At 43.4% G+C, this 15,620-nt stretch overlaps 1 protein-coding gene across 1 annotated transcript in view; it reads left to right on the top strand.

Moving 5' to 3' along the window:
• Positions 1 to 15,620, top strand: part of LOC128520493 (NACHT, LRR and PYD domains-containing protein 14-like) — a 550,151-nt gene that overhangs the window by 430,668 nt on the left and 103,863 nt on the right. The window lies entirely within an intron of this gene.

Here is a 15,620-nt window from a genome sequence, read left to right as displayed (position 1 = left end):
ACTTATTCTCTTAGCGTAAACTTTGGCTTGGACACACTTCTTCTTCATTTAAACCTAACATGCATTTAGCAACATTATGTAAATAGCAGACTAGCCTAGCGTATATCACCCAGTCCACAATTCCCATATCATTGTAGTGAGTGTTGAAGAGCCAAAGGGCTCTGGGAACGAAGGATCTAAGTATGTCCGTTAAGCAGCTTTGTGACAGAAGTCTTTCGCTGAACACACTCTTCTGGTTGCAGAAAACTGTGTGAAGTGGGTGGTCGGTGTTCGCCATAATGAATAGCATTTTGCTACAGATAGTACTCAAGCGGTATTCTGGTTTTACCGCCATGCCTCACGGTCGCAGCATTTGGGTTTGTGCATTTGCTGGCTTTTCCCGCTAAGTGGTGCTATATAACTATAGACTGACGCCTCGGGCATCAGTTCATTCTCTCAAGGATTAATGAGTCGCAGCTCCTTTAGAGCTGCACGTAATAGTGGATAAACTCAAGTGAAACTTTGTAGTTAAACGAATTTATAATCACAGAATTAAAATTACAGATGTACAAATGTACTGTACTGTTTACAAATGTACAATCACAGTACTAAAATAACAGTACATATTTAGGATTTAAATTAAATCTAGGCGTTTCTTAGTTCCATTTGAATTTAGGCAAAGTAAATGTTAACACAGTGAGCCTTTATATTTTATCATGTGTAACACTCGCATAGCCAGAAAACTCTGGTTGTGTGTATCAGAAAATGTGGGTGAATCACAGGTGTTGTCAGATTAATGGGCAAATACTATATTGTGGCGTGGGCGGGGCGGCGGCTGACGACCAGCATGCCTTGCGGGGATGTCGGTGTGTGTTCACCATGTTGGGGAAAGGTGTTTGGGTTGGTGGCTTCGGCCCTGTTTGTGTGAGGGGTGTGTGACGTGTGAAATGTGCTCCAGTTCATGCTAGTGCTGAGTTGGATGTAGGCTCCTGAGTGAAGGTGCTGCTCATGCCATACCGGCTGTGTGCTAAATAAAGTACTCCCAGCCATTGCATTGGGCAGCAAATAAGCTCACTCGTCTCTCCAGCATTTCTTCAGGCGTAAAAACGCTACATTGGTGTCAGAAGTGGGATGGAGAGTCACGGGGTTGAGCGCACAAAGGAGGACCTTCTAAAAATCCAAGCGGGCCGCCGAGTAGCGGAGCGACTACTCGCGCAGAAGAAGCGTTTTCCTGGCGGAGCTAGCGCGAGCACACCACGTCAACCAACGCGGAGCGGGAAGCAGAAAATCCCGGCGCTGGATCTCGGGGCGGAGGCTGGCACTGCGCAAGCGCCGGAGCAAGATACAGCTCCGTGCGCCGTTAGCCGGCAAAGCGACCTGCCGCTGCGCGAGGCCGAGCGCGCTGAGCCCTAATCGGCGGCACATCGCGGCGGAAGAGCCGAGCGACCGCCCGCAGCTCAGTGGCGCTCGGTTCGTGAACCTAGCCGGGGACAGGGCTACCCGTCGCGGCTAGGCAATGTGCAGCTCTCCGACGTTTCGCGGCGAGGCGACGGCGCGGGTCACCGTAAGGAGGCGCTGTGCGAGGTCGAGCGCGCTGAGCCCATAATGGCGGCACATCACGGCAAAAGAGCCGAGCGACCGCCCGCAGCTCAGTGGCGCTTGGTAGGTGAACCTAGCCGGGGACAGGGCTACCCGTCGCGGCTAGGCCTCGACACCGCTTCCAAGATTCCGCGACGACGCCGAGGCCAGGGACCGCCGGACTACCACTGCAACGTTCTCAGGCCTGATGGACAGCCGGACTACCGCTTCAACGTTCTCAGGCCTGAGGAACAGCGTACACCAGCAGCCGCTCAACTAGCGCCGGGTAGACGGTTAGGGAGCCCCGCGGGGCTTTACATCGACTGGGTGCCGGACGGCGTCTTACTGCGGGCGCTCGTGGACACCGGCTCCACTGTTTCCCACGGGTTGTGGAACTGTGAACCGCTCATCGCCAGGCAGAAGGGGCGAATGGGCGTGGACACTCACAGCCAGCTCGGCTCTCCGATGTCATCTACCGGGTGCGGTTGGCAGGGCGGGCACGAGTTTTGCCCCACCGGGACCGTCTTGCGCCTCCACAGCCGCACGCCCGGTAACCATCGAACTCTGGAGGCCGGACCGCCTCAGGACTACATTCGCGTTCACCCCTCACCTGCCAAAGGACGCCGGCGTTCCCACCGCCAGCGCCGACCGCCTCCACGCCTCCGAAACGGAGTTCTTCATGGTGACCAGGGACGGTCACAGCTCGGGTGGGGGCAGTGTGGCGTGGGTGGGGCGGCGGCTGACGACCAGCATGCCTTGCGGGGATGTCGGTGTGTGTTCACCATGTTGGGGAAAGGTGTTTGGGTTGGTGGCTTCGGCCCTGTTTGTGTGAGGGGTGTGTGACGTGTGAAATGTGCTCCAGTTCATGCTAGTGCTGAGTTGGATGTAGGCTCCTGAGTGAAGGTGCTGCTCATGCCATACCGGCTGTGTGCTAAATAAAGTACTCCCAGCCATTGCATTGGGCAGCAAATAAGCTCACTCGTCTCTCCAGCATTTCTTCAGGCGTAAAAACGCTACAATATAATAAACCTATATAAGATACATAGCCTTTATAAGACTCTACTTTTATTTAAGTGCACGCACAATGAAGTCAAAACGTTATGATTTTGTAAAATAACAAAAACAGGGATACAGCGCTATTCTGTATCGGTTTCTGTGAACTTATGCGCATCAGAAAATGAACTGAAACTCCGTGTATACTTGCCTCACAGACGTGAAAAATATATACTTACAGAAAGAGAAATGTCTGCTTGTCTGCTTTTTTTAAGTGCTGTCTCAGTGCTGTGGTGAGAGCGAAAACTGGATTGAAAACATGCATACAGATTATGAGATGACAAATATGACTGTATTTGAACAGCAAGAACTTTATCTTGTATTTTTGAAAGTAGTGGAAAATTTGAAATTGGTCAGTAGTTGGCCATATCAGAAGGGTCAAGGCTGGGTTTCTTTAAGACTGGTGTGACAGCTGCAGTTTTTAATTCAAGAGGAACAACACCAATGCTCAAGATTTTAGAAATGAGAAATAGGCCATGAAATAACAGCTGCAGAGTATTTGAGCAGAGACATAGGGGCAGGATCAAGATGACAGAAAGAAGGATTGGCTTTACTGTATAACTCAGAAATAAAAGCAGGTGTTGGACGTTCGAAATCAATAAGAGTACCAGTGGCAAAGTCCATAGGGAAGTCATTTGATTGGATAGGGGAGTACACTGTTGAAAGGAGAGAATATATACAATTTATTTTATTTTGAAAGTAATGTAAGAATGACAAAGGTCTACAGAGTTGGTCGTAAAAGGGGCAGGAAGGCTAGTGGGTATGTTAACGACAGAAAACTGTGTTTTATGTTGGGGCATAGAGTAGGGACATTAGTATGCATACCCCTTAAAGAATCTTGAGTTAAAGCTATTTTTACTTGTAATGCAGCAGTCACCCCTAGACAAGGACACCTACATTCAAATGCTGTTTATAGATTTCAGCTTAGCATTTAATACTATCATCCCTGAACACATGTTAGGCCTAAACACCTCCCTCTGTAGCTGGATCCTGGACTTTATGACTAGAAGGCCTCAATTAGTGAGGATTGGAAACAGCCCCCAAGGCTGTGTGCTCAGTCCCCTGCCCCCAGCTCTCTGCACAAAAAAGGCCCAACAGTGTCTTTCTTTCCTGAGAAGGCTGAGCAAGGCCCAGCATCCACCACCAATTTTTACAATTTTCTATAGAGAAACTATTGAGAGCATCCTGAGCAGCTGCATCATGGTCTTGTTTGAAAATTGTGCTATCTCGATCCACAAGATCTTTCTTCTTCTTTGTCTTTCGGCTGTTCCCTTTCAGGGGTCACCACAGCAAATCATCTGCCTCCATCTAACCCTATCCTCTGCATCCTCTTTTCTCACACCAACTAACTTCATGTCCTCTCTCACTGCATCCATAAATCTCCTCTTTGGTCTTCCTCTAGACCTCGTGCCTGGCAGTTCAAACCTCAGCATCCTTCTACCGATATATTCACCATCTCTCCTCTGAACATCCAAATCACCTCAATCTGGCCTCTCTGACTTTATCTCCAAAACATCTAACATGGGTTGTCCCTTTGATGAACTCATTCTTGATCCTATCCATCCTTGTCACTCCCAAGGAGAACCTCAACACCTTTCGATCCACAAGACCCTACAGCGGATAATTCAATTCAATTTTATTTTATTTTATTTTATTTGTATAGTGCTTTTAACAATTGTCATTGTCGCAAAGCAGCTTTACACAATCAAAAGAATTATTTAAGTTTGTGTGGAATGTGAATGTGTATGAAAAAAAAATGGTTAGGTAGTCCCTGGTGAGCAAGCCTGAGGGCGGCGGTGGCAAGGAAAAACTCCCTGGGATGGCAATAGGAAGAAACCTTGAGAGGAACCAGACTCAACAGGGTAACCCATACTCATTTGGGTGAAACAGAAAGCAGGAATTTATCTGCATTCATACCACGTGTGTTAGGTGTGAGCCAGTTCAGCTATAACAGTTGATGTTAATTGATGTTAATATGGAGTCCAGGTAGTTATAATATAGTAAAATAGTAGTTAAATAATGAAAACAGCCGAGAAGATCATCAGGGTCTCTCTTCCTGCTATCGAAGAAATCTACACCACGTGCTGAATCTGCAAAGCCACCAGCATTGTGGCTGATCAGACACAACCCTCTCACTTACTCATTACCCTCCTTCCATCTGGAAAAAGAAATGACTGGACTGGACTGACACACACACAGACAAACATTCACCTTGGTGGCGTAGCTTCCTGTTTTCATATTGTTTCCGTGAAAGTTCCTTATTTGTTTGTATTATTAGCATTTAAATTATACTGCTTTTTTCATTCATACAAAATAATAATAATAACTAGTTTTATGTTTTAATTTAATTCAATTCAATTCAATTTTATTTTATTTGTATAGCGCTTTTAGCAATTTTCATTGCCACAAAGCAGCTTTACACAATTAAAAGAATTATTTAAGTTTGTATGAAATGTAAATTTGTATGAATCAAAATAGTCAGTTTGTCCCTGGTGAGCAAGCCGAGGGCGACAGTGGCAAGGAAAAACTCCCTGAGATGGTAATAGGAAGAAACCTTGAGAGAAACCAGACTCAACAGGGAACCCATCCTCATCTGGGTGATAACAGAAAGCAGTAAATGATCTGCATTTACATAGTGTGTAGGGTGGGAGGCAGTTCAGCTATAATAGCTGATGTTAATTGATGTTAATATGGAGTCCAGGTAGTTATTGAAGACCCAGGTAGACTTGTAGGAAGTTCCAGTCCTGAACTATCGAACTGTCAAGTCCCCAGAGAAACAGTTGCCAACACCAGTCAAGGCCAGAACCATTTTTTAGGTAGAGAGAATCATCCCCAGACACCAGACGCATCCCAGAGAGACACACGGGGCATCCATGTGACGAGATCTTTAACCAGAAGCGGGGCACCAGGATGGGTCAGACAGGTCCGGAGGGCAGAGAGAGTCTGGATCACTGGCAGCTCGGGAACGACATGTGTAGCTCGACAGAGAGAGAGAAAGAGTGAAAGGGGGAGACAGGAGGAGAGAGGAAAGAGAAAGGGGGGGGAAGAGAAGAAGAGGAGAGATGGCAGTTAGGTATGGTCACAGTCACACAATGTATAATGTGAATGTATATTAACTGTAGAGTGCAAGCAAAACTCCGGCAGGAATAACTATGACAGCATAACTAAAAGGGAGAGCCAGAAGGAAACACAAACATGAGGGCTTCCTGAGATGTAAAGCAAACAATCACCTCACCGTCAGCAAACCTGAGTGATCAATGAGAGTGAGGAAGACAGCATCCAAACAAACCAGTTTACCATAATACTCTACGTCCATGAGTCTCCCAGATCTGCTCCTTTACCTATGGCAAATCTATTTATAAAAATGCTTGGCTAAATAAATACAGTAGTTGATCAATTGGAATGGTTATTACCGTCGCGCTCACCGCCGCGTGAAAACGTCAGCGGCCAAAATAAATTAGTTGCATTTCAAAGTCATTCGTAAAATGGCCGCCAGGTGGCGCAAAGTGACATTTTCGCTCGTTGCCGTAAATACAACAGTGACCGTTATACAGCGTATCTCTGTATCTGTTTATTGTTATTTAAGTTCTGGATTATTTCAGGTACTTTAAACACATTGTTGGGTTGCTCATGTTGGCTCATATGAGATGTAGTTTACAAATGAACACCTGGTTGGGTTATTTTGACCCAACAACTGGTTTATTCATTATTCTTTCCTTTCTCCAAATATCAGCCTGCAGAATGTTTGAAATATTACTGTTATTGTGTCACAGGTGTAGTTTTAAGAGTTGTTTAGGCAGGAATGCCTGTGTATACAGCTCAAAACCTCCATCAGGTGTTAAAGATAGCGGCTATTTAGAAAAAATGCCCAGTGATTTCTGAGCTTCAGGAAATCTCCCGGCGCTCTGCGCATAACACCGGGCCAACTCATGTCGGAAATAATTTATAAACGGTTTCTAAACGTGGGCTATTGTTTTTTTTTTTACTTATAGTATTTGTTGATTTAATTTAAATGAGGTTTGGGCTCAGGACTTCAGAATCGTGATTCTCCTCTTTAATTTACTCCATAGTTTTAATCAGCGCTCAGCCGCATGCATTAAGTTTTCCAGAGCGCACCGGCAGAAGTAGACTAATGATTATGAACGCGTCGGGAAAACAGCAAGCAGACTTTAAAAAAAACGTTTGCGTTCATTTTCTGACGCGCTCAAGTTCACCAAAAACAATACAGAGCAGCACAGCTTACAACACTTACAAAATCACAACACTTACAAAATCACAACGTTTTTTCGTTATTGTGAGTGCGCTTAAATAAAAGTTAAGTCTTATAAAGGCATGTAGTCTTATATAGTTTTATTATATAGTTTTTGCACATTAATCTGACAGCAGTTTTTTCAGCCTGTCACGGCGTGCGCCCAAATCAATATCGCTCCTCGCTCACTAGTTAGGCGGCCTCCCCTTCAGACATGCGAAGCAGCGGGACCGCAGAATTACACATGACTGGTGAGCTATCGTTACTATGGTTGCCCGGGCTTGCACCCCGCGCTATCAAATACTCGGGGTTTGTTGGGCTACAGTGGATTTTACTACGCGCTGTGTATGCAGCGCGCGTGCAACAACGCGGAAGTGCGGCATGCAAGCAGGGCAAATGGAACGCGCCCGGGGACTTCAAAGGAGCGAGAGGTGGGAGGGGGCCATCCGCGGAGAGCAGAGTCAGCGCGAGCAGACGGATGGCCATTGCACTCACACCGCGTAGTAAAATCCACTGTAACCCAACAAACCCCAATCATCACCAGCCGTGCCTTATTCCGTCTGTCATGTGGGCATTATAAGCTTTGTATTGAAAACTTCTAACTAAAAAGTGGCAGCTGGCACGCCTAAAAATAGACGCAGGTTATTTTTTTAATAGTCTAAATAAAAACCCTCCGATTTAATTTCCTATAGTCTAACCAGCGCTCAACCGCACGCATAGTTTTCCCGAGCGCGAGGAATTTTTTTGTGCTAAATAATGTTTATGCAGTATAAGAATTCCTATTAATCCTGGGTTGTTCTTTTAGTGTCACTATAGTGCTTTACAATGCCAGACAACATTCAAATACAAATGATTCACCCTCCCCAGGTGTGAATCGGCTGTTCTCACCTATACATTCAGAGAAACTGTAATGGACCTCTCCACACTTTAAAAACCACTTGAATCTGAGGCTCTTCTGGAGACTTTCAGTGATTTCAATTTGTGTAATTTTAATCTCCTGGATTCTAGATTCTAAAGTTGACATTGTTACCTTTTTTAATCATTGGAATGGAAGAACTTGTTATTTTCCTTATGATAGCATAAATTGCATTGTTTTTAATCAGTCTATACACAATAATATTATTTGGTATTTATTTATTTTATTTATTTTTTAAACGGGTATGGGGGCTATCTTGGTTCATTAATCTCCGTGCCTGGTTTAGTATTCAGTGCGCATCTGTTATATTACAACTATCATAACACTCAAATACCTTTTATTGGGGGTTAAGTGACTGATGTGCCTAACATTTTTCAGCTGAGCCTTTGTTTCACTGAATAATCAACCACCGCGACACCCGCCTCTCTCTCTCACACACACACACACACAGAGCCGACCAAATCATTAGCACGTCCCTCCCCCAAACAGCACAGACATTTACTTACACCTGAACTGAGTTGTTTGAGTAACATGGGTCGAACCCGTTACAAATCATAACAGTCTACTGCATTTCATTCTTATAATAACGCAAAAACACAAGCGGGGCTGAAAGACCGACATCTGCTGACGCAATAGAACGTCCTAACAATGTTTTAATTTTATGGTCATTTATTTCAGTTAATAAATCTACTATAAATTTAAAGAACACAAGAAATAAGATGACACAAATCCATACACGCTTTTTTTCTAATTACAAGTGATAGAATCAAAAGGCTCACTGTGTTAACATTTATTGTGCTTAAATTTGATCCTAATAAGATTTGATTTAATTTAAATTCTAGAACAGTGGCAGCTGGAACACCTAAAACAGATGCAGGATTATTTTTTTATAATCTAAATAAAATGCTGTTTTAAACGTGGGCTATTGTTATTTACATGCAATATTTGTTAATTTAATTTAAATGGGGTTTGGTCTCCGGAATGTTGAGCATCAGGATCCTCTTCTTTACTTTCCTACGTAGAATCAGCGCTTAATCGCACGTATAAAGTTTTGTAAATTCGTTTAATGTTTAATAGTAAATAATGACCCCCGTTGCGCTGTACCACCGCTCGGAAAACCTTATGAAATACAAGTTTAGGACAATTATGATGATCTGCCACGGCGTGCGCGTGTGATGGGTGTACGCCCAAATCTACTATAACTACTCCCTCACTCCGTAGGCTCCCTGAATAGGCAGCAAAGGGACGGGAGCCGCCTATTTGTGCCGGCTGGCGATAATTAACGTTAATATGATCTCGGGCTTGCTCCGCATTATAAAAGCAAGGCGCGGAGGTTTGTCTGAGGTCTGGGAAGTACGTGATGTAATGGAGAATATGAAAGAAGCATGTCAGTGGGGAGATGTGACGCGCCCCGGGGACTTTAAACAAGGACATTAGAATTCCGCCCTTTGATCTCCGCGCTGAGGACAGCGCGAGAAAGAGCTGCGCGAGCTCCCGCGGCATCTACACTCCCGCACCGTGCCCGCCCTCGCAGCCGAAGAGGAAAAGTGTGGTTAGGTTTTTGCGTCAGCGAGAACTCGCGCCGGCCATCGACAGCGGGAGAAGCGCCGTCACGAGGGAGCGTGCAGGAGCGCTGCCTCCACGTGCTCAGTTCTGCCACTCGCACCAACACTTATCGTCAGCTGTGTGCCCGCATGCCAGTGTGGCACAGCCCCCGGAACTGCACATGCACAACCTTTATCCCATTCTTTCCATTCTCCCTCCTTCAACACTTTCCTTCCCCATTTTACCTAAATAAATTACCCTTTTCCCGTAAGACCTCTCCTCGTGTCCGTGCTTTATGGTGCCGCCCGTGCAACATGGGTCGAATCCGTTACAGATCATAACAGTCTACTGCATTTCATTCTTATAATAACGCACAAACACAAGCGGGGCTGAATGACCAACATCAGCTGACGCAGTAGAACGTCCTGACAATGTTATAATTTTTATGGTCATTTATTTTAGTTAATAAATCTACTATAAATTTAAAGAACACAAGATATAAGACGACACAAAACCCTACACGCGTCTTTTCTAATTACACGTGATAAAATTTAAAGGCTCACTGTGTTAACATTTATTTTGTTTAAATTTGATCCTAATAAGATTTAATTTAATTCGAATTCTACATTTACTTATTTAAATTATTTACTGTAATTTTAGTTCTGTGATTATAAATTTCTTTAACTACAATGTTTTACTTGATTTTATCCGCTACTACTTGCAGTTCTAAAACTCCGTGTCTCATTAATCCAGCAGAGAATGAACTAAGGCATGAGGCGTCAGTCTGTAGTTATATAGCGCCACTCAACGGTAAAAGCCAGCAAACGCACAAAGCCAAACGGTACCGCCGAGCGCGGCGACGGTAGGACCTACAGTCCGATTGATTAACCACTGTAGGTTTTTAGCCTGGACTTAAACACTGAGACTGTGTCTGAGTCCCGAACACTATTTGGAAGACTATTTCATAATTTTGGGGCTTTGTAAGAAAAAGCTCTGCCCCAGCTGTATTTTTCATAATACACGGTACTGACAAGCAGCCTGCATCCTTTGATCGAAGTAGGCGTGGCGGTTCGTAAGACACTAGCAGTTCGCTCAGGTACTGTGGCGCGAGACCATTTAATGCTTAAAATCAATGCAAAATTTCACAGGGAGCCAATGCAGTGAAGATAAGATGGGGGTGATGTGCTCATATCTTCTGGTTCTAGTGAGGACTCTCGCTGCTGCATTCTGGACTAGCTGAAGCTTATTTATGCACCTAGCTGAACAACCAGACAGTAAGGCATTACAATAGTCCAACCTAGAGGTGATAAAAGCATGAACTAGTTTTTCTGCATCGCTTAGCGACAATAAATTTCTTATCCTGGCAATATTTCTGAGGTGAAAGACTGATATCCTGGTAATATTATCTACATGAGCTTCAAATGAAAGGCTGGAATCAATAATCACACCAAGGTCTTTCACTGTTGCATAGAAATGCCATCTAAAGTTACGGTGTGATCTAAAATTTTACTCCTAGCTGTATGCGGTCCTATGACTAGAACTTCTGTCTTATCCGAATTAAGCAGAAGGAGGTTAATTAGCATCCAATTTCTTATGCCATGCACACATTGCTCAATTTTAGTAAGCTGTTTTTTCTCATCAGGTTTTGCTGAGACATATAACTGTGTATCGTCAGCATAACAATGAAAACTAATACCATGCTTACGGATAATGTTGCCCAGAGGAAGCATGTAAAGGAAAAAAGGCAGGGGACCTAAAACTGAACCCTGCGGAACGCCAAACTCCACTAGATAACATGCAGAATTATTACCATTTAAGTCTACATACTGATAACGATGGGTCAGATAGGATCTGAGCCAGGAGAGGGCTGTATTCTTAATTCCTACTACATTTTCTAATCTGTGAAGAAGAATAGCGTGATCAATGGTGTCAAAAGCTGCACTGAGGTCGAGTAATACAAGCATAGTTACACAACCCTGATCAGAGGGCAATAGGATGTCATTTACTACTTTACCGAGTGCTGTCTCTGTACTGTGATGAGGCCTAAATCATGACTGATACAGTTCATGTATGCCATTTCTATGTAGATATGAGCATAGCTGCTCCGCTACTATCTTTTCCAGAATCTTAGAGATAAAGGGGAGGTTTGATATTGGCCTGTAACTGGACAGCTGACAGGGGTCGAGGTCAGGTTTCTTAATTATTGGTTTGATAACTGCTAATTTAAAAGATTTTGGAACATAACCAATGCTGAGTGAAGAATTAATTATTCTCAACAGGGGTTCTGTTATTGCTGGTACTATCTGTTTAAGAAAATGTGTCGGTACAGAATCTAATATACAGGTTGATGAATTTGCAGAAGAGATGAGTGAAATTAGTTCATTCTCTTCAAGGGGAGTAAAGTATTCTAGGTTCTGATCTGTCATGGCTAGATTAACATCTGCATCAATTACATTGTTTCAAAACCTCAATTTTATGCCTAATATTTACAATTTTATTATTAAAAAAGTTCATGAAGTCCTCACTATGGCATGATGTTGTGGAGATTTCTGCAGTGGTCTTATTTCTGGTTAATTTGGCTACAGCATTAAATAAAAATTTAGGATTATTTTTGTTATTTTCTATAAGAGTGGAGAGATACGTTGATCTAGCTACACTAAGAGCTTTTCTATAGTTCAGGATGCTCTCCTTTGATGCTATTTGAAATACTAACAATTTAGTTTGACGCCATTTACGTTCTAATTTCTGAGCGGTCTGTTTTAAAGTGCGCGTGTGATCGTTATACCAGGGAGCAAGTTTCTTATCTCTAATCATTTTTCTTTTAACTGGAGCTACATTATCTAAGGTATAACGAAATGTCGACTCTAAATATTCAGTCGCCTGATCGAGTTCTGTGGGGTCAGACGGTGATCTAATCGAAGTTGGGAACTCTGGGAGATTACTGATAAAACTCTGTTTGGTAGTTGATGTGAATGTACGTTTCATACGGTAGCGCGGTGCTGTGCGTACATTATTATTGTGACACACTTGAATTGAGACAAGATAGTGATCTGAGATAACTTCAGATAGTGGGATTGTGAATACATTTCTTATACTTAATCCGAATAATATTATTAAATCTAAAGTGTGACCTGCGTTATGAGTAGGTCCTACTACACACTGATTTACTCCTACCGAGTCCAGTATGGACATAAATGCTGTTCTCAGAGGGTCTTCTGGGTTTTCAAAATGAATATTAAAATCTCCAGCAATTAACACTTTGTCTACAGAAACGACTAGGTTTGAAAGGAAATCTGCAAATTCACTAAGAAATTCCGAGTACGGCCCTGGAGGTCTGTAAACGACAATTAGCGGGATCGACTGAGCTGACTTAATATAGTTAAATACACTTATGTTACTATAAAGAATTTCAAATGAATTAAATTTGTGTCCGTGTTTTTGTACAATAGTCAAATTATCATTGTGAATAACTGCGACGCCTCCTCCTCTACCAGTTAACCGAGGCTGGTGTATGTAGCTGTATCCAGGAGGACTAGCTTCATTTAGAGCCACATACTCGTCCTGTTTAATCCAGGTTTCTGTTAAACAGAGTATATCAAATTTCTGATCTGTGATAATTTCATTAACTATAACTGCTTTAGATGCGAGAGATCTAATATTTAACAGTCCTAGCTTCAGATTCGAGGTGCCGGCTGCGCATTCAGTCTGATCCAAGTTTGTGGTCTTTATGTTAATTAAATTACTAAAACAGACTTTCTGAGTCTTTCTACGTATGGCCAGGGGTAGCTCAGTGGTTAAGGCATTGGACTACGGTTCGGAAGATCCCAGGTTCAAACCCCACAACCACCAAGTTGCCACTGTTGGGCGCTTGAGCAAGGCCCTCAACTGCTCAGATGTATAATGAGATAAAAATGTAAGTCGCTCTGGATAAGAGCGTCTGCTAAATGTAAATGTTTCTAAATTTGATTTTAGCTCGGGGAACAGACACAGTCTCAATACAGTGAACCCTGGGTGACGACTCTATGCAGCTAGCAGACGCTTGGTTTAGCCTGTCTGTCTGCTCCCTGCCCTGGGCTCTGGATTGTCACCGATTAACTAGGCCTCTTCTGAGACTATGAGCTATACTACAAGAAATGAGAGCAGCACCTTCCCGAGTGGGATGGACACCGTTCCGCCCTAACAGGCCAGCTTTGCCCTCAAAGGTCTTCCAATTATCAATAAAGCCCACGTTGTTTTCGGAGCACCACCTGGACATCCAGCGGTTCAGCGACCATAACCTGCTGTAAGTTATGTCACCACGTCTCATTGGGATGGGACCAGAGCATACTACTCCATCGGACATCGCCTTCGCTAATTTAAACACCTCTATAAAGTTACTCTTACTAACCTCTGACTGACGAAGGCGTATATCGTTAGCTCCAGCATGTACCACTATCTTTGAGAACCTGTGCTGTCCTAGAGCCCTGAGATTACCTGCTATGTCCGGTGCTCTGGCTCCCGGGATACACCTAACCACTGCCGCTGGTGCCCCTAAAGGTCTAGCTAATTTCACGTGTCTCATTATAGAGTCTCCTATAACCAAAGCTCTTTCAGGTTTCTCAGTGGGTGCATCACTGAGGAGAGCAAACCTGTTGGACACGTGAAGCGCAGAAGAGGTGTGCTCCGGTGGGCTAGCCTTAGCGTTAGCTTTGGCTGAACGAGTATGCCGCCGAGTCGTCACCCACTCGCCCTGCTGTGAGGGCTCTAATGCCGGAGTCGGGGGCTGGTTATCTCCGCCTGCAGCACCCAGACTGTCCACTACAGGAATAACGCTGCTCTTACACTCTCTAACCCTCTCTAAAGTCTGGATGCGCTCCTCTAACGCTGATATCTTCTCCGTCAGAGTGCTCACTAACACACACCTATCACAAATAAAATTATTACTAACGACGGAGGAAGAATGTCTAAACATCCTGCACTCTACACACTGAACGAGCTGAATATTAGACATGATAACGTACCTGAGTCGGAGTTTTAGTTGTTTGGAGCTGAATTCCGTTTGTAGTAGTGGAGGTTTGCTAGAATATTCATTGTATAAAAGTCCTGTGTTATTAATTTATACTGCTAAGTTTAATACTTCTGAAGTTGTTATATATCTTAATACTTTATTAATATTTGTGTTATCTTACAAAGTGAACACTATGTGGTTGCACACCCATATTCGCTTGTTGAATATATGTGGTCCGTACATTCCTTTAGCACCTTTCCTATCAGGGCCATCAAATTTAGTTGAGGATGTGGCAAAGGTGGGGAAATGGAGATGCTCCTTCAGGCCATGTTTAAACAGTAATTTTGGTAGGTTGAGCTTTCTCCAAATGGGGGTGTATACTGGACTTAGGAGTACGGAGAGAAGGACTGAATGGCCTAAACTTTGTAGTGCTGTTGTTTTAAAGCTGTGTTTTTTTCACAATGGAACATGCCTGAAATACCTCTATAGGTAGGCATCCATAAGGCTTCCTTATTAGATGCTCAAATCATTTCAACAGAATCTCACTTCCAACCTGAACAGGACAATTCAATCTTTTCCAAATGAGAACCATGGACTCAGGTCCAACTATGCCAGAGCACCAAACTGGACACCCCCGCCCTTTGGCTGCACCTAAAAATTCTGTCCATAAAGATTATGCACATAATTGGTGTAGCGTCCAGTGCATTCCAAGAACAAGCCTGGCCTGACATAGTTGATGCTGACCAAACTCTTATTCTTTCATACAGGGATCTAATGGGCCCAGACAACAGGTCCTTTCTTCCTAAGGACGCTGCAAATGATCCTGTGATGGACATGTCATATGCCTTTTCCAGGTCTGCAAAGCATATATAGACTGGTTGGGCAAATTCTGTGATATAAGGAATTTTTTAAAGGGTACGCATAGACCTGGTTCTTTCTTTTCTGTATTTCTTTTCTGTTAATCTAGTATACAGTGTCCATTGGAGTGGTGTCGTTATTAAAACTTAACGGTGCATAAACACAGCCTGTTCTTCATCTGTTAATTTGTAGGTGTTGACTTACACTGATAAATGTTTTATTTCTGTATAAACACAGCTTTATGTAAAGTGAAATTGTTGACTTTGTTATCTGCAGTTCACTGTAAATCCTGGTTCTTTGGAACTGACTGGTTAGTTCTTGTTTTTTCTTTTTTAATTCCCTAACATTAATCATTATACTGTGAGATATTTTAAGTTCATTATGTATTACTCATTATGGATTCTTTGTGGCTTTTTTGAAGGAAACAATAAAAAGCCATAATGTAATAAAAAGTA

This window comes from Clarias gariepinus, chromosome 4, assembly GCF_024256425.1.
Source record: "Clarias gariepinus isolate MV-2021 ecotype Netherlands chromosome 4, CGAR_prim_01v2, whole genome shotgun sequence".
NCBI classification, from domain to species: Eukaryota; Metazoa; Chordata; class Actinopteri; order Siluriformes; family Clariidae; genus Clarias; species Clarias gariepinus.
This window is presented reverse-complemented; position numbering and strand designations above follow the sequence as displayed.